Below are 27,438 nucleotides of genomic sequence, written 5' to 3' on the forward strand. Positions count from 1 at the left end.
TCCAAGGTGTCCTGCCAAACTGGAGTCATGAGCCACTCTAATGATATCCTGCCTACGAACACGAGGGATCACAATTTGATGTACAACCTCCCATTCACAGTTGGCTAATGCTGTTGGGGGTCTCCACTTTCTCATAAGTACTCCTAACTTTATATAATAACAAGTAGAAGCACCAGCTGACTCTTCCTTACTACAAGCAGAGTTAGCTAGACCTTTCAACTCAGGGTCAGCAACCTGCAACTCAACCAACTCTTGACGAAACAAATTATCACCACTACAGGGTACTGCCTCATCTGGTGAGTGGTCCAAATTAGCAAGAAAAGTGTCAGCTAGGATAACATCATCATCATTATCCTCTTAGCCACCAGTAACTTTAGACTTAGCCCTAGTGACAGCACATGCAGAGAACACGTCAGGGACATCACAATCCTGGGTCGCAGTCACTGGTTCACTAGACAACTGAGGAGCTGGACACACTTGACTTCCACCAATATCATTTCCAAGTAAGAAAGTTACACCTGACATTGGGAGTGTCTCAACCAACACTATCATAACGGAACCATTAACAAAACCAGACTCTAAATTCACTCTGCACAGAGGGACAGAGAAGTAATTATTCCCTACACCTTGTAAGATTACAATTTCATCAGAGGAATTAACATTAGAGCCTAGAACACTGGTCAGCATAAGGGATTGGCAAGCACCTGTATCACGATATATTTTAACTGATTTCCTGTCATTACTGTCCAGAGGACTGACAAAACCATCAGACAGGAAATTAGCACATGAACTCTTGAGAGTGTCACCCACGTTACTGCTGAAAAGAGGAGCTTCATCATGAGAATTTAATTTACCCCTCAAAGCAGGTTCAGTTAACTCGGTTAAAGAATTCTGGGAACTCTCAAGGATGGACACTAGACCAATTGACTGAATATTTAAAGACTCCTTTTTGTTCACATCCCGCTGTCTCCTGAAACATTTCTCCGTAGTATGACCAAGCTTACTACAATAAGTACATTTACATTTCTGAAATCTAGAGGTGAAGCTGGTATTTACTTCCTGAGAAACATCATCTTTATTCTCTTCCCTGTTACCTGTACTCTGAGTAGAGGCAACGTACTTACTCTCAGCTTTCCCTTTTTCTTCAGAATATCCCTTGTGAGTGAGAACATATTCATCAGCTAAAACTGCAGCATCAGACAAATTATCTATTCTTTTCTCATCAAGATATAGGCTTACATCTTTATTAATAGACCTTCTGAAGTCCTCTAGCAAAATCATCTGCTTAAATTTATCAAAATCAGAATTTACATTCTTAGAATTTAACCACTGCTCTAACAGATCTTCTTTGATTTTTGCATACTCAACATGGGATTGCTTATCTTGCTTATAGGTTGTTCTAAATTGTACTCTATAGGCTCAGGAAGAAGCTCATAGGCCTTAAGAATCAAGCTCTTAACTACATCATAATTATCAGATTGATCCTGAGGCAAACATGCATAAGTTACTTGAGCTTCACCGGTAGAACAGTTTGAAGGAGTACTGGCCAATACTTTTTGGGCCAATTAAAACCTGTAGCTACTCTCCCAAACAACTGAAAATACTTTGTTAAATCAGATTCATTAAAAGGAGGGACAAGTTTAACATTTTTAGCCACATCGAAATCATCAGAGCTAGATGATCCAATTCCACCTAGTTTCATGCGATACTCATGGTCTGCCTGAATCCTAGCAAGTTCAACTTGTGCCTGAAACTCAGCCTCCTTAACACGAGCCTGAAACTCAGCCTCCTTAGCATTTGCCTGAAACTCAGCCTCCTTAGCACGAGCCTCCAGCAGGGCTAGCTGTAACTTAGCTATTTCAATCTGCGTTTGCTCATCTGGAAGAGTTACATTAAACAAGCTTTCATTAATCATGTCAACAATTTCATCTTTAGACTGATGAGAGCGAACGGCAATTCCCAATTGTTGAGCAACAAGCTTAAATTCATTCTTTGTTCTGTTTTCTACATCACACACTGTTTGCACATTTGATAAAAAATCTTTGGCTTCATCAAGCGTAGTAATAGTAGACATCATGAATAAATCACTATCTATCTATCTCTATATACCTAGGCTGCTTCCCCCAAGGAAAGGGAGGTAGCCGAGACAGGACGACACACTCCCCATTTACTCATCCATTCAAACACATTCATTCGCATCTTGGCCCCAAAGGGCCAATAAATCACAGTCACAAAATATCAAGCAATATCCTTATGATAATATCCTGAATATCCTGATAAGAGGTCGCCAAATTTATGTTACGGAACAGAGAGAGATAATGAACACTTCAAGTGAGAATACTAAAATCACTGCTGTCCCGCAAAGTTCCAGGTTCAAAACAAAAGAGTTAGGTAAAATTACAAGTTAAAGTTTAATGCTCAAACTAACAACTAAACATTCAGGACTCATAAGGATAATGTAATGGCAAAAACAGGTTAAATATATGGTTAACTGCAATAGCCTCTATTAACACGAAATTAGCAAGAGTAAATTTATCTAAGTCAGCCCTGATAAAATGAGAAAACCGGATAATGCTCAGTTAATGCAAGATATATTATTACAGTTACAAAATATTAATAATGGCTTACATCAAAAACTCCACATGAACCATAAAAACCCCACCAGGCCCATGAATTAACACCTTATGCTATACAGTACAAGAAAAAAATGTAATAACACTTATACTCAAATTACACAGCAGCTAGATGGTTGGAGACTTACTGAACACTCACAAAAATAGTAACAACTGTACAGGGGAGGACAGAGATGTGAATAAAATGAGGAGTAGATCTAAGTGGCCATTAATGCAGAGACTGAGCTCATTATATAGGGGCCGGCAGAGCTTGATACAACTTGTAAGAAGGACGCGCAAATGAAGCCATAGGGGACAAAGAGTTGACACTCCAGCTCTGAACAACAGAAAGAACGACTTACTCTACTATAAGGGAGGAGAACGGGGGAGTGAGGTAGAACACGGAAGCTAGGTCACTATGGAAGCCACGAGACGAATCGTGATCAAACATGCTGCATACTGTACGTTAGAATTATTCAAAGGATGATGAAATCATAGGCTATGTAACACCTCCTCACAAAAAAAAAAGAAATTTACAAAGGAAATTTCTTATTACTCTAAAACAATCTGTCTAAACTCTAGATAAGCAATCTGCAATAACATTTTCTTTCCCCTCGACATGCTGTATGTCTAATGAATACTCCTGAAGAAGTAGACTCCATCTTGTCAATTTCTGATTTTTATCTTTAAACTTACTAAGGAATTTCAGTGGGTTATGATCGGTATAAATGACTATGGGGTCAAAACCAGAACACAAATAAAATGAAAAATGATGTAAACCCAAAATCAAGGCCAAAAGCTCTTTCTCAATAGTTGAGTAGTTCTTTTGAGGTGGAGTGAACTTCTTACTGTAATAAGATACAGGGTGTTCAATACCCTGATCATCCTCTTGCAGCAAAACAGCCCCAGCTCCTGTATCACTTGTATCAACAGCCATCTTAAAGGCTTAGCAAAATTTGGAGTAGCGAACACTGGCTGACTTAATAGAATAGCTTTAAGTTTACTGAAAGAGGATTCACAGTTATCGATCCAGACAAATTTAACTCCCTTTTTCAGTAGGTCTGTAAGTGGTGATAAAAGAATTGAAAAGTTAAGAACAAATCTCCTCTAATAACCTACCATTCCCAAAAATCTTTGTAGCTCTTTCCTACTTATAGGTCTGGGAAGATCACTTATAACCTGAACCTTAGCTCCTGGTGGTCCAACGTGTCCATCACCAATTACGTATCCAAGGTACTGAACTTTAGTTTGACCAAACTCACTCTTTGATAAATTAGCTACAAGATTAGCCTGAACCAGACGCTCAAGAAATTTACTGACATGGCATAGGTGATCTTTCCAGTTGTCACTGAAGATTAATACATCATCAATATAAACAACACACCCTGCCAAACCCTCTGTTACAACATTCATGAGCTTCTGAAATGTGGCTGGTGCATTCTTCATACCATATGGCATTACAGAACATGCAAAAGTCTTTCCTAGTGTTACAAAACATGAGATCTCCCTAGCACGTTCAGTCATAGGTACTTGCCAGCATCCCTTTAACAAATCAAACTTACTTATGTACCTAGCCTTTCCGATCTTGTCTATGCAATCTTCCACGCGAGGGAGAGGGTAAGTGTCTGTTTTGGTTATCTGATTAACACGTCTGTAGTCGATGCAAAGCCACTGTGACCCACCTGGCTTAGGGACTAGAGTGACAGGAGAACTCCACTCGCTCTGACAGGGCTCAATCATCTTGTGGTCCAACAGGTAGCCAAGCTCCTTCTGGATGAGAGGAACTTTCGCTAGGTTCACACGGTAAAGAGGCAGTTTAATTGACTTTGCGTCTCCAACATCGACATCATGCATCAACACAGTGGTTCTTCCTGGAGTGGCACGGAACACTTGCGGGTACTCCTGCAGTAATGCCGAAAACTCCTACCTTTCCTCGGGAGCTAGATGAGAAAGCTTAGTCTGGAGATCATTCATGACATCAGGATTCTTCCCCAAACTAAAACTCTGGCTCTTGCTGTATGGGAGAACTTCACTTGCAGACTCGGGTGGAACAGCTACAGTGCAGACTGGGTTATTTTTGTCCCGCCTGTGATATAACTTTATCATGTTGATGTGACAAAGTTGCTTGTTCTTTCTACGATCTGGTGTGGCGATGACATAGTTGACATCACTGAGTTTCTTCTCCACGAAATAAGGACCACTAAACTTGGTTTGAAGAGGTTGCCCATGCACCGGTAGCAGAATCAAAACCTGATCTCCTGGCTGAAAATGGCGTAACCTGGACTTCTTATCATACCAAGTCTTCATCTTCTCCTGAGCAGCTCCTAAATTCTCTCTTGCCAGCTGTAAAGCAGTGGACAGCCGTTCTTTGAACTTCATCACATACTCCAGCAGGTTGACGTCATCTTCCTCCGACAGCCAGCATTCCTTGAGTAGCTTAAGGGGTCCTCTTACTTCATGGCCAAACAGTAGTTCAAAAGGTGAGAAGCCCAGTGATTCATTTCGAGATTCTCTTGCGGGAAATACAACGAATGGAAGACATTTATCCCAGTCATTCTGATGTTCCAAACAGTATTTCCTGAGCATCGATTTGAGTGTTTGATGATATCTCTCCAACGCTCCTTGGGTCTGGAGATGGTAAGCTGAAGACGTGATCTGGGTGATGCTCAACTCTTTCAGAGACTGCTTGAAAACATTTGACATGAAATTATTTCCCCAGTCTGACTGTACCTCCTTGGGCAGACCAAACTTTATGAAGAACCCTAGCATTTCCTTAACCACGTTCTTTGCTGAGATATTTCTAAGTGGAATGGCTTCAGGATAACGAGTAGCCATATCAATCAGGGTCAACACATAAGAAAATCCTGAAGAAGTCTTAGGAAGAGGGCCCACAATATCCACCAACACACAGGTGAATGGCGCCTCAAAATGAGGAATGGGAACTAGAGGTGCAACCTTTTCGGACTGATAGCACTTCCCCACAACTTGACAGGTGTGACAAGATTTACAATACCAGGAAACATCTCTGAAGTGTTTCAAAATGCGTGCCACAGTCTTCCTCACTCCAAGGTGTCCTGCCAAACTGGAGTCATGAGCCACTCTAATGATATCCTGCCTACGAACACGAGGGATCACAATTTGATGTACAACCTCCCATTCACAGTTGGCTAATGCTGTTGGGGGTCTCCACTTTCTCATAAGTACTCCTAACTTTATATAATAACAAGTAGAAGCACCAGCTGACTCTTCCTTACTACAAGCAGAGTTAGCTAGACCTTTCAACTCAGGGTCAGCAACCTGCAACTCAACCAACTCTTGACGAAACAAATTATCACCACTACAGGGTACTGCCTCATCTGGTGAGTGGTCCAAATTAGCAAGAAAAGTGTCAGCTAGGATAACATCATCATCATTATCCTCTTAGCCACCAGTAACTTTAGACTTAGCCCTAGTGACAGCACATGCAGAGAACACGTCAGGGACATCACAATCCTGGGTCGCAGTCACTGGTTCACTAGACAACTGAGGAGCTGGACACACTTGACTTCCACCAATATCATTTCCAAGTAAGAAAGTTACACCTGACATTGGGAGTGTCTCAACCAACACTATCATAACGGAACCATTAACAAAACCAGACTCTAAATTCACTCTGCACAGAGGGACAGAGAAGTAATTATTCCCTACACCTTGTAAGATTACAATTTCATCAGAGGAATTAACATTAGAGCCTAGAACACTGGTCAGCATAAGGGATTGGCAAGCACCTGTATCACGATATATTTTAACTGATTTCCTGTCATTACTGTCCAGAGGACTGACAAAACCATCAGACAGGAAATTAGCACATGAACTCTTGAGAGTGTCACCCACGTTACTGCTGAAAAGAGGAGCTTCATCATGAGAATTTAATTTACCCCTCAAAGCAGGTTCAGTTAACTCGGTTAAAGAATTCTGGGAACTCTCAAGGATGGACACTAGACCAATTGACTGAATATTTAAAGACTCCTTTTTGTTCACATCCCGCTGTCTCCTGAAACATTTCTCCGTAGTATGACCAAGCTTACTACAATAAGTACATTTACATTTCTGAAATCTAGAGGTGAAGCTGGTATTTACTTCCTGAGAAACATCATCTTTATTCTCTTCCCTGTTACCTGTACTCTGAGTAGAGGCAACGTACAGTACTTACTCTCAGCTTTCCCTTTTTCTTCAGAATATCCCTTGTGAGTGAGAACATATTCATCAGCTAAAACTGCAGCATCAGACAAATTATCTATTCTTTTCTCATCAAGATATAGGCTTACATCTTTATTAATAGACCTTCTGAAGTCCTCTAGCAAAATCATCTGCTTAAATTTATCAAAATCAGAATTTACATTCTTAGAATTTAACCACTGCTCTAACAGATCTTCTTTGATTTTTGCATACTCAACATGGGATTGCTTATCTTGCTTATAGGTTGTTCTAAATTGTACTCTATAGGCTCAGGAAGAAGCTCATAGGCCTTAAGAATCAAGCTCTTAACTACATCATAATTATCAGATTGATCCTGAGGCAAACATGCATAAGTTACTTGAGCTTCACCGGTAGAACAGTTTGAAGGAGTACTGGCCAATACTTTTTGGGCCAATTAAAACCTGTAGCTACTCTCCCAAACAACTGAAAATACTTTGTTAAATCAGATTCATTAAAAGGAGGGACAAGTTTAACATTTTTAGCCACATCGAAATCATCAGAGCTAGATGATCCAATTCCACCTAGTTTCATGCGATACTCATGGTCTGCCTGAATCCTAGCAAGTTCAACTTGTGCCTGAAACTCAGCCTCCTTAACACGAGCCTGAAACTCAGCCTCCTTAGCATTTGCCTGAAACTCAGCCTCCTTAGCACGAGCCTCCAGCAGGGCTAGCTGTAACTTAGCTATTTCAATCTGCGTTTGCTCATCTGGAAGAGTTACATTAAACAAGCTTTCATTAATCATGTCAACAATTTCATCTTTAGACTGATGAGAGCGAACGGCAATTCCCAATTGTTGAGCAACAAGCTTAAATTCATTCTTTGTTCTGTTTTCTACATCACACACTGTTTGCACATTTGATAAAAAATCTTTGGCTTCATCAAGCGTAGTAATAGTAGACATCATGAATAAATCACTATCTATCTATCTCTATATACCTAGGCTGCTTCCCCCAAGGAAAGGGAGGTAGCCGAGACAGGACGACACACTCCCCATTTACTCATCCATTCAAACACATTCATTCGCATCTTGGCCCCAAAGGGCCAATAAATCACAGTCACAAAATATCAAGCAATATCCTTATGATAATATCCTGAATATCCTGATAAGAGGTCGCCAAATTTATGTTACGGAACAGAGAGAGATAATGAACACTTCAAGTGAGAATACTAAAATCACTGCTGTCCCGCAAAGTTCCAGGTTCAAAACAAAAGAGTTAGGTAAAATTACAAGTTAAAGTTTAATGCTCAAACTAACAACTAAACATTCAGGACTCATAAGGATAATGTAATGGCAAAAACAGGTTAAATATATGGTTAACTGCAATAGCCTCTATTAACACGAAATTAGCAAGAGTAAATTTATCTAAGTCAGCCCTGATAAAATGAGAAAACCGGATAATGCTCAGTTAATGCAAGATATATTATTACAGTTACAAAATAATATTAATAATGGCTTACATCAAAAACTCCACATGAACCATAAAAACCCCACCAGGCCCATGAATTAACACCTTATGCTATACAGTACAAGAAAAATGGTAATAACACTTATACTCAAATTACACAGCAGCTAGATGGTTGGAGACTTACTGAACACTCACAAAAATAGTAACACACTGTACAGGGGAGGACAGAGATGTGAATAAAATGAGGAGTAGATCTAAGTGGCCATTAATGCAGAGACTGAGCTCATTATATAGGGGCCGGCAGAGCTTGATACAACTTGTAAGAAGGACGCGCAAATGAAGCCATAGGGGACAAAGAGTTGACACTCCAGCTCTGAACAACAGAAAGAACGACTTACTCTACTATAAGGGAGGAGAACGGGGGAGTGAGGTAGAACACTCAAGCCTGGTCACTATGGAAGCCACAGAGACGAATCGTGATCAAACATGCAGCATACTGTACGTTAGAATTATACAAAGGATGATGAAATCATAGGCTATGTAACAATATATATATATATATATATATATATATATATATATATATATATATATATATATATATATATATATATACAGGTATAAATGGAAATTAAAGTTCATTGAACTGTATTGAATTGAATTTATTACTACTACTACCACTACTACTACTACTACTACAACTGCTGCTACTACTGCTACTGCTACTACTGCTACTAATACTATTACACCAACGAGTATTATTGCTACTGCTACAACTACTACATCCTTACGGCTGTATTCAGCATAGGATATACTTCTGGACCTAGAGGACGGAGGACTGGATGCAGTCTTCGAAACATCTTGGCAACTTTCCACAGATGGAAAAAATATTGTGGTTGCTCGAAGAATTATCTAGGAAATGAGAAAGTGATGAGAATAAGCATAAAATGCGAGGGCGAGGCAAGCCCAAAATATTTACTGATAATATCGGCAGCACATGACAGTGATAGAGCATGTTTCGCCTTTTTAATTATAGTTGCTGATTGTACTTTGCACTGTGCGATGCAGGCTGGTCATATCTAGTATCTAAGCTGTCCCGCAGGCCATTGTGGCGGTCAGAGGTTATTACTAGCCTTTCTTTTCAGTATTTAACTCGTTTAACGCAGCGTCGTATTTTTTGCTTAATTTTCTTCCTTTTGTAGATTATTACTCTACTTTTTTTTTTTAAATTCTAGAAGAGATATTTCAATAATGTGAAGGTAGATGCAGCAACCCCTACTATCCTAAAGGCCTTTCCTTCGGTGAACCATATTATCTAAAGGCAGCATAAACTAAAAATGGCCAAGTAGTTGTAAGGGATTAGGCTATATATCGCAAAGAGGAAAGCAAGTTCATATTTAATCAGTTCAGTCTGATTTTTTTTTTTAGTTTGTTTTTTTTATCTTCTAAAGATTATGTTAAAACTTACAATAAACTTTTAAAACTGAAGAGATTTGATGCACCCTCGTTTGGCCCCTGCACTACTAAGGGGTTCTCCTCATGTGTATAAAATCATCTGGTGATAGAATGAGTATAATTTTGATATAAGGATCCCTACTTTAAAATGTGGAATGTGTTCAAGCAGGTAAGCTTATTGTTTTTGTTATTTTTACCTAAAAGTAGTGTGGCATCCGAATCGCCTGATATTAGAGTCCATTTTCAGTTTTAGAGAAAATCTGCAAAAGTAACAGCTGTTAACTTTTCCGTAAGCTTTGCCATTGTCTCGTAGGTCTGGTGTAGGTTTAGTAATTTATAACAAAATCCAGTTTCCGTGCCCAATTTTGTTTGCAGAGATGTGCGTAAGTCCGATTCTGCTTCAATAGTTGCCTAAGTAACTCAGCTTTGGTGCTCAATTTGGCGTTATTCTTATTATTATTATTATTATTATTATTTTTACATTGTGTTGCGAATTTTGAGGAAGGCATTCAAGTAATACCCATTGCGCTTAAGTAACACCCATTTACCTTTCACAAACGTTCCAACAATTTGCGTGCATCCAGCGTGGCTTTACTGCTTTCCAAGATAACCGTGTTTTGGTGCTCAACTTGGCGTGTTTTGGCATTTCTCTTCAATATTCTGCCGATTAAAATAGATTACATAAGATTTCGAACGATGTGCATTAGTCCAATATACCATTAATGGCTTTCGGGATAAATGAACTTTAATGCTGTGTTCACCTACGCAGCTACAGTACAAGTAGAACAGTATTCTCGCTCATCCACTTTGTTCTTGTAGCCCGCTTCGCCCTCTTTCAAGTTTGTTACCACACAGAAGGAATTAAGACAATTTCTATAACACAGGACGAAGACAGTACATGGCTGGCCCCTCTATCTCGAAAGATAAAGATGATAAATATGTGTCGTACTGGAATAATCGTGCATCTGCCCAGCAGTACGTTGCCTACCAGGGACTAATTAACTCCCTAATGAGATCCTTAATTGCTTGCAGCATTACCTTCTGCTTCACCTCACCTTCACTCCAGCATGTCTGCCTGTCAGTTATGTGTTGGTCCTCCCTTCGTACACACACACACACACACACACACACACACACACACACACACACACACACACACACACACACATTCATACAAATACATCCTTCAGCATATTTCCGTATTACTCCCAGGTTCCTAAACTGGCGCATTCACTCACTGCACATGCATGCTTGCACACCCTCACACTCATCCCACTCTTCTGTCTACTCTCCACTCCCCTCTTTCCTTCATCCACCCTTGCCTCAACACAAACACCCTCACCACACACCCCTCTCTCTCACTACACCTCCTCTCATCCTCCCACTCTTCTCCCTATGTATGAGTAACTCTCACTCCGCTCCCCTTTTCTCACCCACTCATCTCTTTCTCTATCAAGACACAGCTCTCTCTCTCTCTCTCTCTCTCTCTCTCTCTCTCTCTCTCTCTCTCTCGGTTATTAAACAAGTGTCTGGACCATTCTAAAGGCTATTCTGGTGACAGTTTGCCCACTTTCCTAGTTTCTCTTTCCTTGCTTTTATTTTTTTATCTCGCCTCATCTTTGGGCGGGAATAATAGGCGTCAGGATGGTCTTTGCGATGATGTGACCGACATTGGCCATAATTTTCACAATACTTTCCCTGAGACTCAACTGTCCTCCGACCTTCCACACACCTTCACACTGGAGCTAATACCTGCTGGTAGTTTAAGTCAGTTAAGTTAACTAATACCTGCTGGTTAGTTTAAGTCATGGTGGCGGGTGTTTTTGAAGCTAAACTAAGGGCTTTTATGGAGTTTGCTTCAAATTCTTTACTACGAGAAACCTACTGAAAAATGAGTAAAGCTGTATGGTTACAACGAGAATACTCGTACAGTATATAAATAAGCCTTTACCGCAGTGAAGGGGCTAAAGTCTCAACAGACATGCCTCAGTTGGATAACTTTGGTGTTGACGGTAAGGACCATCTGGGGAAGGAAACAAGTTAGGCAGATTGTTTAACGTAGTTAAGGCCCATCAGCCGTTCAACTGTGACTATTTCTGGAAATGAGGTAGCATTTCATTCTAAGGATTTTACATCATTAAATACGCGTATAAATGCTGAACCTACAAGGACAAAATAGTAATAATAATAAAATAATAATAATAATAAAATAATAATAATTAATTATTATTATTATTATTATTATTATTATTATTATCTATAACATCATTAATGACGGCAATATGAATACCGCTAAACTGTGAGAACACAGAAAGTGTATTTTAAGTTCCACGTTCTCTCGACGTTCCAGTTGTAATATATGAAGTGTTCCTTAAGGATGTGTGTGGGTGTGAGTGATGGGAGACCATGAATCAACCTTTACTCCTGGCGACGGAGTTTCGCTGACAGGAAGGTTGATGGTTGGATGGATGGGGGAGGGAAGGAGGAAAAGACACAAGGTTGCAACATACTGTCTGATTGGAGAGAGAAAATGATGAATGGAATGCAGGAGGAAGAAAAGAATAAAAAGATGGATATGTGGACGAATGTAGATAAATGACAGAGGGCTGAATGGATAAATGGATGGATGAGTGGATGAATGGCAGGCAGGAAGGTTGGAAAAAGAAAGGAACACAAGTGACTGTGAAAGATCAGTGTATTCGTATGGGAAGGAGGGAGTGGGAGGGGGATGGAGTGAGCGTCGGATGGATGGATGGAATAATACTGTATAGACAGAGAAAGGGAGCAAGGAAAGTAAGATGAATGGACGAATGGATGAACTGATGTATTGGACAGGAAAACAAAAGACTGGATATAAGGAAGAGAAATGGAGGAAGGGAAGTTGGGTGGATGGATAGAGACAAGCTTAGACGTAGGGATGAATCGATTGATTGATGTGTGGAAGTTCAGTTTAAGTACTTGTTTGTTTGTATGTATCCGCGTGTATGGGGGAAAGGAGAGAGACAAGAATGGATGGATACATGGACGAAGAATCGGATGGAGGAAGGGAAGGGGAACTGGATATATTAACGGAGGCATGGTTGGATGGAAGGATGGATGGGAATGTGATTACACTTGATGGAGAAGCGGGAAGGGGAAAAATAAGATGGATGCATGGATGGATATGGAAATATATATATATATATATATATATATATATATAATGAACAGATAAATCAACATATGAAATACATACATACATACATATATACATATTTATCTATCTATCTATCTATCTATCTATCTATATATCTATATCTATATCTATCTATCTATCTATCTATCTATCTATCTATCTATGTATATATATATATTTATATATTTATATATATATATATATATATATATATATATATATATATATATATATATATATATGGAAAGAACTGGGAAAGAAACGTAATGGATGGCTACACGGATCGATAGATAGGTGGAGGGAGCCAGGGTGGGAAAAATGTTTAATAAATAAACAGATAGAAGATGTATGAATGGTTTGTTGTAGGGAGAGACGGATAGCTGGATGGATGAGGATCCATGCATGGTTAAATGGATGGGTCGGAGGATGGATGGGTGGCCGGAGGGATGGATTGATGGATGGATGGGTAGATGGGTGAATGGGTGGATGGAGGGAGGGAGGGAGAGATATGAGGAAAAATACATATCCTGATGGGGAAAAAGAGAGAGGGAAGGGAGGAGGATAGATAGGAGAAAAAGAAGAACAACCTGGAGAAGCACACGAAACCTGTGCAGCCCCGTAACAAAAGTCAGGGAAAAACTGAACCCAAGTGGCTCACAGAAAAAGCAAATAATACAGTGATTAACCCTACAGAGGTTTCCATAACAACGTGATAGGTAGGCATAAAATTGCTCTCCACAGCAGTCGTCAAGTAACATCTTCAGTTAGAACCTGCTTCTTCTCTTCCTCCTTCTGGATAATAATCGCATTTAGCCCGTTCCTGTTGTAAGATGTGGGGTGGGAACACTAGATAAGAAACAAACCAACACACATAAATACACACACACACACACACACACACACACACACACACACACACACACACACACACACACACACACACACACACAAACAACACACACACACACACACACACACACACACACACACACACACAAACTTCCATTTCCTCGACGCACAAGCAAGATTAGACCAACGAAACAATGATGAGAGATAACAATACACAGAAATATATACACATATATTTTGCAAACGGGGTAATGAGAATACGTTTCAAAGTGTTAAGAACAAAATCAGAGAGCTATAAACTGCTGCGCTTGAAATGATACATGACACTATGCAGAAAGAAGGCAACACAAGCTTGTATTGTTCTTGGAGAAAAATTTGGAATAAACCTTCATTGCAGTTCAACCATCAGCTTACAACATCCAATTTCACGCTGTTCGCTCTCATTGCTCTTCCCCACAATTCCCAAAATCCCACCTCATCCAACCCTTTTCTTTGTTCCCCACGGTTGTTACTTCTTCCCCCCCCACCATGCCTCCCACACTGACATTCTTTGAGGATATTTTGAAACAAATCTTCACTGCAGTCGAACTACTATTCCAGCAACCTATTCCTACAGTCCATGTGTTAATGCCGCAGCCCCACAGCTTACCAATATTTCACCCCATCCTACCCATTCCCTTGGCCGCAACGTTCATTTATACACGACTCGTTATTTTACGTTTCATGGCGTGATGCAGATTACATTGTGAACAAGGTCATGTTTATTTTTTCACACACACACACACACACACACACACACACACACACACACACACACACACACACACACACACACACACACACACACAAGCACGCACGCACGCACGCACGCACACTTTGTTACTGTTCTCCTTTCAGTCCATACCCAGTCTCGTTACTTTGACGGTGTTGAGTTAATCTCACCTTCATAAACACCTTTTTTTTTTTCTATGATACGTCAGTTGGAAATTGCTGACAGTGGAAATATAGCAGTCTTGCACGAGACATCAACACGAGTTAATGCTCTCCATCAGACTCCCTGCTTCCTTTGTGTTGAGTCCGTGCTTCCTGTGACGATAGCGCCACTACACAGTATCTTCATATGTATAGCCATTCGGCGGCCTGGGCCTTGGCACGTCATTTACTGTAACCAATCAACGGTAGGGTGGAGTTAATATAGACAATGCCTCAGTCGGATTATCAAAGTCAGTCCACCGTGGCTGCTTCCATGTAACAGATGCTCTCCCATTCCTGCAGTCATTTTTCAGAAATATTTCCCCTGAGCCAGAGAATTAAGATAACGTATGGATTACTTTTGGTTAAGCACAAGCTATTTATCTCAAAGATAGGTAGAATGGGCTTCAGGTAGGTTAATGCATAAAACGGCTTGTTGTAATTCACTCGCTTTTATTTGCTGGATCCAGTGGGGCGTCCAAATGTTTAATGGTTGCCCTTAACAGTGTTATTCCCTCAGTCACTCTCTGAGTTTCTGTATTTTCTTGACAAATGCACTAGGAAATGCGTTTTTCAATATGGTAGACCTCCCCCTACCTGGGCCAGGTTTCAGGCAGGCCAAAGCAGTAACGCACGACCAAAGTTTTTCAGCCAAACAAACTGGAATTTGGCATAGTAACAAATGTTCACCTCGGCCATTTGAGGGGGGGAGCGGAACCATCGAGAGTCGTCCTTCGCCGGAGAGGGAGCTGCCCCGTGGATCCTGGCAAAGTAATTATGCATGGTCATGGTTTTTAACCTACGAACACCCACTTGGTGTAGTGCTACTCTGTTTTAGGGTGGCTCTCCACTGAGTGGCAAGCCACATGATTTCCTGTAAACCAGGAAATCATTTAAATCGCTGGGTGGTAACCTTATAACCAACCAACACGTGTTCCCTACATGTCAACAAGTGGTTGGAAGAGGGTTAGTGGACCAGGACTGAGAAACACGTGACGACCAAGGACCTAACAACAAGGAATGTAAAGGGTACAAATGATGAGGTGAAAGAGGGAGGGAGAGAGAGAGAGAGAGAGAGAGAGAGAGAGAGAGAGAGAGAGAGAGAGATTGTCCAGGTGCTTGAGATTGCAAAAGCGGACATATGTGGACAAACTAAGACTAAATGGAGATGCGAAAGGTGAGTGGGATTATGGATGGGGTATATGTGCGGAAGGTAAGAATGAGAGAGCAAAAGAGGGAGTATGTATTGATGTGTGTAAGAGATGAAAGGATATAAAAGTATAGATTAAATGTTTCAAGGAATGTGTGGGTAAGATTGGAAGTGGGAAAACAAATGTGGGCAACTGTGTGCATGTGTGAGCCAATGCAAGATCGTGCAAGCAGTGAAAGAAGAGTTCTGGTCAAATATGGAAGCATGCATGGAAAAGTTCGAAAGGAATGAGAGAGTGTTTTTGACTGGAGATATGAATGGAAAAGTGGGGAATGTGAGTAGTTGGTGAGCGAGGTGTGCCTGCAGAAGTGGATGAGAATGGCCATGCTCTAGTGGACGTTTGTGCAGGGAGGAGGTTGGTGATAGCCAATACCCTTTTTAGGCACAAAATGATTCCCAGATATACATGGCAAGTGATGAGAGGGGTGGGTTGTTAACTGAAGACAGTGATTGATTATGTGTGTGTTAATGACAGAATAAGAAGGTATGTTATGGATGCAAGAACATACAGAGGCTGGGGGAGTGGATTTTCTGACCACTTCTTGGTGGTGGTGAAAGTCAACATTCAAATGCAATGGAGGAATAGAAGGGGGGATGGACAGGAGGAAACAGTCCATACAAGAAGGGTTGAAAGGTTACAAAAAATGGAATAAAGGCAGAATATAATAGAGAAGTGAAGGAGCAATTGGGAAAATGCGATTTGCAGCAGATAGGGGAGGTGGAAGGTGCATGTAAGATATTCACAGACGAAATCTGTGCACCATGTGAGGTGGTGTGTGGGATGAAAAGAAGATGAAAGGAGGTGCAAGGACCAGCATGGTGGAATGAAGAGGTGAGGCAAACTGTGGCACAAAAGAAGAAAGCATATAGTGAGTGGATGGGAAGTAGAGACATGGAGGAAATTTAGAAACGGAAGAGAGAGTTGTATTTTGAGAGGAAGAGAGAGGTGAAAAGATTGATATGAGAGTGTAAGAAATGAATGGATGAGGAATTAGGAATTTGAGTGAAAAGTGGAGGGACTATAAGAAAATGTTCTGGAAGGTGGTAAAGAATGTGTAACAGGGTGATGAAGAAGTTAGTAGGAGAGTGGAAAATAAAAATGGTAGATCGATCGTGGAGAAGGGAAATAAAGTGAGCAGACGGAGAGAACACATTATGGAACTGTTAAACATAGAGTATAAAAGTATTGTGAGTATAAGTGGCTGGGCAATGGCTGGGAGAAGGAGGGTGGTGAAAAAGGAGAAAGAGATCAGTAGGATGGAAGTAGTGGAAGCAAAGAAGAAAGTCAAAATGGGAAAAGCCCTCAAAGTAATGGAGTGTGTGGTGAAATGACGAGGCATGGGGGAGAATAGTAGCAGAATGGATATGGAAGATGTGAAGATTGGCCTGGGAAGAAAGTAGAGTCCCAGAGGATTGGAAGTCAGGGGTAACTATTCCCCTGTACAAGGAAAAGGGAAAAAAAGAAGTGTTTGGTAATCATAGGGGCATTTGTCTTCTTTGTGTAAGAGCAAAAGTGTAAGGTACAGTATTATCAAAGTTCGGGAAATAACAGAGGAATCAGTTGGAGAAGAACAGGGGTGTTAGGAAAGGAAGAGGTTGTGTAGATCGCTTATTCATTATTAGGTCCTTAGTGGAAAAGTTTCTAGAGAAGGGAAAGAAGTTGCATGTGGCCTTCATGGATTTGGGGAAAGCATATGACAGGGTGGATAGACAAGGAATGTAGAAAGTATCAAGAATATATGGAGTAGATGGAAAGTTGTTGAATGCCGTGAAAAGTATGTACGACGGTGGTAAGTCTGCAATGTGTGTGGATAGTGAACCGAGTGAATTTTACTGTTTGAATGTTGGACTGAATCAGGGATTTGTCACGTCTCCGAGGTTGTTCAGTCTGTATATTGATGAGGTTATAAAAGAGACAAAGTAGGGCAGTAGACGTTGAGCTGCCTTAATGAGAGAGGACAGTGTTTGGAAACTTCCTGAAAAGATGTTTGCAGATGATATTGTATTGTTAAGTGAAGACGAATGAGAGCTGCAAGACTTGGTGAATGAGTTTGGGAGAGTGTGTAAGAAACGGAATCTAAAGGCGAACGTAGGGAAGAGTTATTTTCTTAGCGAGAAATGAAGTCACTGAATGCACAGTGAGGTTGAATGATGAGGAAATGGAAAATGTCAGTACATTTAAGTACATGAGTAGCGTGATGAGTAAGGAGGGAAATTTGGAGGTTCATGTGCTTGAAAGGGTACAACAAGGAAGAAAGGTTGCTGGTTCCTTGAAAGCAGTGATGCTAGTTATTATCATTGTAGGGGGTCTTAATTACTAACTAAAATAAAGCGGAATAACAACTCATCATTATATACAGTATGTGGATATGGCGTTTTGATCAGTACTCAGTATAAATATTCTAAGGCCTAATAAATATGCTGAGTACTTAGCTGTGGTGTTGATGGTATTAAGTGGCAGAATGATGACTGAAGCCGATTGCTGGACAAGGTTTGAGACAAGCGTTTTAACTGTCTGGTGGCATGGAGAGAACTGTACTGCTTCGAGCACTCTGAGCACGAAGTAAATTTAATTAAACATCATAAATGAATGTATAACTAAATACGTTGTTTGTTTTCTCCATGACCATATTTATCTCTACTGATAAATAACATCTTACCCAAAATATCTATCTCTCTATCTATATACCTAGGCTGCTTCCCCCAAGGAAAGGGAGGTAGCCGAGACAGGACGACACACTCCCCATTTACTCATCCATTCAAACACATTCATTCGCATCTTAGCCCCAAAGGGTAGAAGGGACAGATCCTCACCGCCCCACACCACACAAGGGTCAACTGCGCAGTGCAATCAGTGACATCCGCAGCAAGGCCCGACAGAAGAGCTGGTTTACCCCTGCCACATCATAATAGACCCATCCCCTTACATGCACCACACCTAACTAGCTGATCAGACCAAATGCGGGAGAGTATCCCCTCAGGACTGCATCATCATTTATTCATTCACAATTTCTCTTCATTTATTTCTGTCACGCACAGCCACTCTTCCTTGCTCAACAGACATCCCTCTCACATCCAGCACTCTCTTCACATTGTCCATCCATCCTATTCGTGGTCTCCCTCTCAGCCTTACACCTCTCACATCAGATCTAGTTATCTTTTTCACCAATTGGTCATCATCCATTCTCTCCATATGCCCAAACCATCGCAACACCCTCTGCTCAAATCTATCAGCCATCTCCTGAACAACTCCAGTTCTCCTTCGCACTTCATCATTTCGCACTCGATCCATACGCGTCACTCCACACATACTCCTCAGACACCTCATCTCCATTACATTCAGACTTTTCCTCTCTGCTACACCCGTATTCCATGTTTCAGCCCCATATAACGCAGTCGGTACCACAACACCCTCATACAGCCTTCTGTTTACATCCATTCTAAGCGGACGACATCTAAACACATTTTTCATTCCTCCCAGCACCTTTCAAACTTCTGTTGAAAATTCTCAGTCAGCCGCCTACCCCACCTCTCATCTGATGCCACTTTAGCATCACGCACAGCCCTTCTCGCCCTATTCCTCTTTTCCTTATACCTCTCATATGACACATCATTCCTCTGCAGTCACACTTCATATATCACAATAAATTATTCACAATAAATTATTTACAAAGGAATGTGCTGTCGTGGGCGGGAAATTCAAACCTGAAATCCACGACATACTCCCCCGCCCAAAATATGTACAGTCGCCAAACTTTCCACCTGGCCCACCTAGCCGCGAGAGGTGGGTAACGGGTGCTGGCAACAGTGTTCGTGTGTACATGCTCGACGAAAGTTCGGATCATCAACTCTCTTCGTCCGTAGTGAACCTCCGTCAGAGTCAGAGTTCATCCCATAGATGGCTGGGTACGGAGTTGGGTGCGGGGAAAAATGTGTCAGGAGTAAGGTGGCTCTCCCATCGGCTCAGCCAGTTGCATGAAAATGATCGCACGGAAAATTGTTATGTCACAGGTCGCGCTGACCAAGGCCAAATAAATATGGCTATATTAATTTTATATTAAGGCAATATATATAATATTGTCATATAAATATATACTATTATATGTATTACAATAATATATAATATACTATACTTATTTTGCCTTAGTCCGTGCAACCTGTGGCACGCAACAATTCCATGCCACCGGTTTCCTGGAACTGGTCGAGCCGGTGGGAGAACTGCTTAAGGGGGGAGCTTGGCATAGTAAAGGCCAGGGCAGGCGCCGCATACCGCCAGTGATAATAACTGCTGAACTAGTTTTTCAGATCCATTAGCGTTCTACTAAATATCTGCATTCTTAACAATACTAAACATTTTATTTTCTATGTTGTTTTTACATTGTTACAATAACATGTTAATGCACTATATACTGGAATCGCTCCAATCCTTTCTCTCTCTCTCTCTCTCTCTCTCTCTCTCTCTCTCTCTCTCTCTCTCTCTCTCTCTCTCTCTCTCTCTCTCTCTCTCTCTCTCTCTCTCGTTATATCAGTAATTCCATTTCACAGGGTTATCACTTGATACCATTATCAGTATAAGTTAAAGAGGAATGCATTTACCTAACATCTACGTCCAATTACAAGTAAGATTAACTGTCAAATTCATATCATGAATGACATTAACCAATAAACATTAGGATGATGTTCAGACACTGTTAACAGTTGCTTATTTCCTCGTTGGTAGTACTTCAGGTAGATGTTCATATGTGTTCTGTGGTGCACCACGAAGGGGTAGGAGGTTAAAATACTGTCACCTCAACAGGCAAAGAGTTTATGCATACTATTGTCGAATGTGGCTATTATATTAGCTATGATAATGACTTACCTTATCATATTTCGTATGACTATGGTCATTACAGCACACCTTCATAGTCCATTCATCTAACGAATGACTGTATTACACATTACAAGGAAAACTGATTGTAAGCGGTGCCGCTTATGTGTGAGGTCACACATTTACACGCTCATCGATTATTCACCGAACAACATTATCTCACATTATAGCAAGATGAAGACACCACCTCTCCATCACAGCATGCAAAAGCTTCAAGTCAATTTAAACACAGTTGCTGTTGATTCATGAATTGTTGGGACATTTATATCACCATTGCCTGTGATATTACTTATGTCATTGGTAAATGCAACATAACGAATAAGAAATTATCATTAAAGGCTGGGAATACTTTATTTATTTATTTATTTTTTTAATCCCACAAACCTAGGCGCTTTAGCACCCGTCACCGAGGCCCGGGGTGCAAGGATATGTGATGTTGGTTGCTGACTGGCTGCTGCTAAGACCTAGGTCATCAGATAAGGGCTTGGTGATTAATAGGAGAAACCAATCTCTCCTGACGGGGGTGGAACCACGTTACACGGATCAGCTGGCGGAAGCGTTAGCTACCACGTCACCCACAGTACTGTTTCACATATTTAATATATATCAACTCTTAAAACAATTGTCATGTTTGCATTGCAAGCGCAGTGATCCACGCAATGATTAAGTGACGAGATGCTTAAGTTTTGTATTGTTAACGAAAGGACTCATGACTGGGTGACTCGAGGCAGTATTCTGCCTCAACGAACGGGTTTCAACCTCCGACATCTACAGTTCCTATCTCTCCTACTTAGTTTAAATTAATATCCGCCCAATGAGTAATCCTGTAACGACCTAACTTATCTAATCATGTCTGGGATCAAGAATGGTATTTCAATAGGTTTAATCGAGACCGGCCCAGGACTGGCGAAAAAAAAAAAACGAACATTCAGACACCGGTATCTATTTTTCTACCGCAAGGCCGGTCACACGACAGTTCATCTCCCCAATATTCAGTAGACAATTTTTAGCCATGGGTTTATGATGTAATAATGAAAAAGAACACGTTTATAAATATGTGATATATGTAAGGATGCAGTTTCAATACTCGCGTTATCCAATACTTTCAAGAAGTTCCTTTGAATTTCTATCGGCTAAAAATTGTCGACTGAATATAGGGATGAACTCTCAAGTTCACTACGGAAGACGAGAGTTGATGATCCGAACTTTCGTCGAGCATGTACACACGAACAAACAGATACACTGTTGCCAGCACCGGTTACCCACCTCTCGGTGCTAGGTGGACCAGGTGGAAAGTTTGGCGACTGTACAATATTTACAACTGTCCTGTCCCAATCAGGACTCGCCATAGTTGGGAGGAACCAAGAGTGGTCCGATGTGATGTCCTCAAAGCGGCATTACATCAGTTATTTACAGGTATAGTGGGGTGTTGAGTAGCGCCAGTTTGGCTGTCATCTTCTTTCACTTCTAAATTAATTTCTAGTGGATACAGCTTAACCACCAGTCTAGTGGTCAAACCGGTGCTCGTCCTTAGCTGCACTACCCTACGTTCTTGATCAGGACCACGTAACAATTTCGTGACCCGACTTTGTTGCCAGAGAAGTCGAGGTCCATCATCATGTGACAACGATGAAATCATCATCCCTGACTTCTTGCTTTGGGAACTGTCCAAGACGCCTCCCATTAATAAGTTGTGAAGTAGTAATAGGGAGTGGATCACCAAGGTCACCATATGCCTATCCAAGTGGATGGTCATTGACTGTGGCCTCGAGTTCCAGTTCCAGTAATACAGTATCCAACTGTTCACGGGTTACTATAGATCGACCCAATACCTTTCTCAGGCCAGCCTTTAGGATGCCTTTCACTCTCTCCCAGATGGCACCGAACCATGGCGTCCTGGACAGTAAAAACCGCCACTCACAGTTTACTTTTATCAATTCATTCTGTAACCTCGGATCATTTTTTAACTCCCTCAACAGACTGGCTCCACTTATAAATGTAGTGGCATTATCGATAATTATGAGTTCATGGAAGCCTCTCCTGCTACAGAACCGACGGAAGGCATGAATGAAGGACTCACAGGAGAGGTTCATCACCGTCTGAATGTGTATTGCCCTAGTAACTGCACAGGTAAACAAGACTATATGTAATTTTCCTATGGTACCCTTTTCTTTAATGGGTAGAACACCTGTGTAGTCTACTCCTGTTACATGAAATGGATTCACTTCCTGAATCCTAAAGTACAGTAATGGCGAAGCCTGTACAGCACTATATGGGGCACCTTGTAACCTTTTACAAGTTATACATTTTCTTAAAACCTTCTTTACAACTTGTCTGATCCTAGGAATCCAAAATCTTTGTCTTATGTAAATTACAACATAACTTACTCCACTATGGCTGCACACCTTGTGATGTACTCTGAAAGGAGAGCCGCTAACCTATGTTTACCAGGTATTAGGATAAGGTACTTTGCTTCATCCTTAAGTCCAACAACTGTAACCTACCCTTACAACGCAATAGCCCACCTTCCATATAGAGGCCTAACTTTTTCACAACATTACTTGGTGTGCCCTTTCCAGTGAACAAATAATTGGAATCCACAGGGTACTCTTCCATTTGATATAACTTATTCATTACTGATTCTGCTGTCCTTAATTCTGGCACTGTCAAATAAGCTGGCATTGCTTCATGTGTTCTTTGTCTCCTATCTTTCAGTGTCTTGATAAATCTCAATATTCATGCCATCATATGCCTTGTCTTCACATAAGAACCATATTGGTTCCAATTCAATATGGCAGGAAGGGTTACCAATACTGGCAATGACAGGGTCTCTTCAAGGGGACAACCTGCGGTGGCGTGCCCAACTTCCTCAAATGGACCATTTTGCGGCCACATATTTTGGTGAGGTAGCCATGTGGGCCCTACCCACCACATAGAGGAACCTATTAGGGATGCATGTGACATCCCTCTAGAAACCATATCAATGGGGTTGTCCTTTTTGGACACATAACGAAATTCAGCATCAGGGACTAATGCCTTTATTTCATCATTTCTGTTCTGAACTTATACAGGCAACAGTTTTTTACTTAACTCATCCGCATAGGCCTCATAAATATAATTGACAAGACGAGCTGCTAGCATGACAGCAGTCAATTCTAATTTTGGTATAGTGAGGGGTTTAGTGGGTGCTACTTTGGCCTTTGCAATAGCTAATCTATTACTTCCCTCACTGACGAAGTAGGCTGCTACACCATACACAGTGGTGCTTGCATCACTAAACAGATGCAGCGTGACCCCTTTTATTATCAGTGACTTGGCGGGGAAATACAATATTGGTACTATTGATCATATCCTCATATCACCTCCCATTCAGCCTCCATATCTTCCGGTATGGGAACATCCCACCCACATTCAATACGCCACAGATCTTAAAAATTTTCTTACATGAATGGTCACTGGCAATAATACTCCCAAAAGGTCAAATACACCTGCAGTTATGCTCAACATATCACATTTTGTCACTACTGTGGGTCTACTTTCGTGTCCCTTCACCTGCAACATGCCCTTGTCAGTTAGCCAATTAATGCCAGATACTTTCACCTTGTCCTGAACTTCAGAAGCCAATCCCTTTAGGTGGAGTATCTTCCGCAATTTCACACTGTTTGTTACCCACTCTCTTAAGGACAAACTGGCACTTGAAAATACTCTCAGGGCATCCCAACACAGTTGTTGTAAAACATCCTTATCTTCTTTGGTTCTTTGCAAACTGTCAACATACAACCCTTTCCTTAATTTATCAATCAAGGCTTTATCCTCCTGAACCACTGATAACTGTTTTTGTATGGTGGCATTCAAGAGGAATTGAGAACAAATGGCTCCAAACAACACTGTCTCAAACTTATATATCAAGTAAGGGCTTTTTAGATTTAAAGGTCAACAGGCCAAATAAATCTAGTGGCATCGCAATCTTTTTCAGATAACCCCACCATAAGAAATGCCTTCTCGATGTCACTCACCCAGCAAAACGATGACACCGAAAGTACAACACTGTGTGAGGTCATTAACCAAAGAAGGGCCTGCGTGTGTGCAGTCATTCAGACTATATGCGCTCTCATGCTCTCTAGCTGAACAATCAAACACTACTCTAATTGGTGTTTTTAAGCTATCTTTAGTGACACCATGATGACCTAGATAGTGTACAGGATGGCCTACCAGACTCTTGTTCTCCTCCTTTTCTATGAATGCTCTTTCTAGCTGGTCCTGAGTGACCTTACTATACTGTTTGCAATAGTTGGTATCCCTCATGAATTTACGCTGCAAACTTCTTAATCTGCCCAAGGCTAACTTAAAATTATCAGGTAACTTATCAACGTTTTCTTTCCACGGTAATTCCACAACATATTGTCCCTGTTCTTTGGAATATTGCACCAATTCATAGAAGTTACCTAATACCTTTTCTCCCTTCTTATCAGTCTCATTGGGACTAATACCTGTGATCTAAGTCCTATAGAGCTGTCAGATCCTTGATTTCTGGAGTAGTATTCCTGCCATCAATATCTGCCAACTCCATTATCGGATCTACTGCCAGTTTCAGAAGTTACCAGCTCTACATGAGTACCTTCTTCTTCTGACCGATAAGTGCCACTCAGTGTATAACCATAAATTGTGGATAACAAAATTATGCCTCCTTCCCTTATATAGCCAGCGTGTACAAAGTGATAAAAGTCCGCCCCAAAAAGCAGTTCGACCATATCCCCATTAGCGACACTTGGATCTGCTAACTTGTAGCCCCGAGCCTTCTGATCCTGCACGTTATGTTGCAGCCCCTTCCCTGGTTTATAGTTAGGTAGTTCATCTACAACCACCGCCCTCAACTTGCGCACTTTTCTTCGATGGCAGTAAAACAACTCCACTACCTCATACTCATCACTACCCATACAGCTAGTAAATCCTTGCAGTTGTAAAAGTTCCTTGCTCATCTTGTTTACCTTCAAGTTCGCTAAACTTGATCCTAGTACAAAGGTACATTGTGAGCATTAATCTAATAACGCCCTAACCTTGTTCTGCTGGCCCGTTTGAGTAATCTGAATCGTTGGCAAGAACACCGCATTTTGACTCGAAGTCACAGCTATTGTCACTGTTGGTTCTTGGGCTACTGTTGGTTCATGGGGTTCAGAGCAAGAAGTCGGACACAAATAGTTGTAGTGCTTCTGCTGGCAATGTCGGCATGGCCTTGCTTTGGGATTTGTACAACCCTGACTACCATGATCTACTTGCAGACATCCGTCACACAGCTTCAATTCCAATGCTTTCGTTAATTATGCCTTCTTTGTTTTATACTTTGCACACTTAGCCCAAAAATGTCCTGGTTTAAAACACAATTTACATCCATTCCTCTTCGTACGTTCAGCATGTTTCACTTGCTTCACTGCATATGCTGCCACAGCGCTTGCACCCAAATGTTCCAAGCAATTCTGTCTACTTTTCAGTATTACACACTTCCGTCTTCAGCATACGAAAGTAAGCATTCACATCCAACCACTTGTCTTTAAGTTCACATTTGATCACATCCGAAAGTGTACTAGGGACTTTATTATGCAACAAAACAGCACTAATTTCACTCACAGTCACTCCCATTGCACGTAGTGATTCTGACGCATATTCAAAGGATGCAGAAGTCTTTTAATTCATTCACTTCATGAGCTGGAGGAGGTAAATTGCATAATATTGCAATGTGAACAGCCTTAATGCGATCTTTTTGACAGTAGGTATTCTTTAAAAATGTGACTGCTGATTCATAACTAGCTGCTATTAAGCTGAACCCACTAATGATTCGGAGTGCTTCACCACTTAATTGTCCCTTAAGATATGTAAATTTCTGGATGTCTGTTAGATCTGTTCAGGAGTGCACACTACAGTCAAATAGCTCCCCAAAACCCAGCCACTGAATCGGATTACCATCAAATATTGGCAGTTTCAGAGAGGGCAATTTAATTCCCGTTGCTTTCTGACTCTGCTTTCTCAAGCACTACCGAGTCCTTGGCGGGTAATTCTAGAGCACCTTCTAATTCGATCAAGTGTCTGTTGACCTTACTAACATATTCCATGTCACTGACCACGTCTTCTAGGTCTTCATCAGTATATAATTCATACGATTCCTGATTGATTGACTCGATCTCAGTGAGGATCTTCTCAACCGTCACTCTCATACTTTGATGTCATGAACGGTTGCCACATGTTCTATAAATTCTGTCAAGTTAGTGGTCAGTTTAGTGATAGCTCCCTTTTTGGCTGCTCTAAGCCTCCTTAACCCCTTAACTGCAGGGCGTCACTTTCGTGATGCTTGGGAGCAAGAGATCATACCGCGGGGCGTCGCTTTTGTGATTCTGTGTTATTTTGAATTCACCCGGGCTTCCAAGTGGGGGCTTGTATCATCTATCAGTACTGCCAATGTCCAACACTAGTCAGCACTCCTAATTTCATCTGTACTCCCATCCATTGTTGACAATTTAGCCATTTCTCCCCGTTCTTGACTCCCCTCCCTACCCCCCCTCCATTATCCTATCCTCTCACCTGCCCAGCCATGCTACACTAAGTAAATCTTTCCTGGAATTTTTCACTGATTTCATCCATTGAAACAAGCCCTAT

Source organism: Coenobita brevimanus, chromosome 113 (assembly GCF_032717465.1).
Source record: "Coenobita brevimanus isolate Jiangsu-jjx chromosome 113, ASM3271746v2, whole genome shotgun sequence".
Classification (NCBI taxonomy): domain Eukaryota; kingdom Metazoa; phylum Arthropoda; class Malacostraca; order Decapoda; family Coenobitidae; genus Coenobita; species Coenobita brevimanus.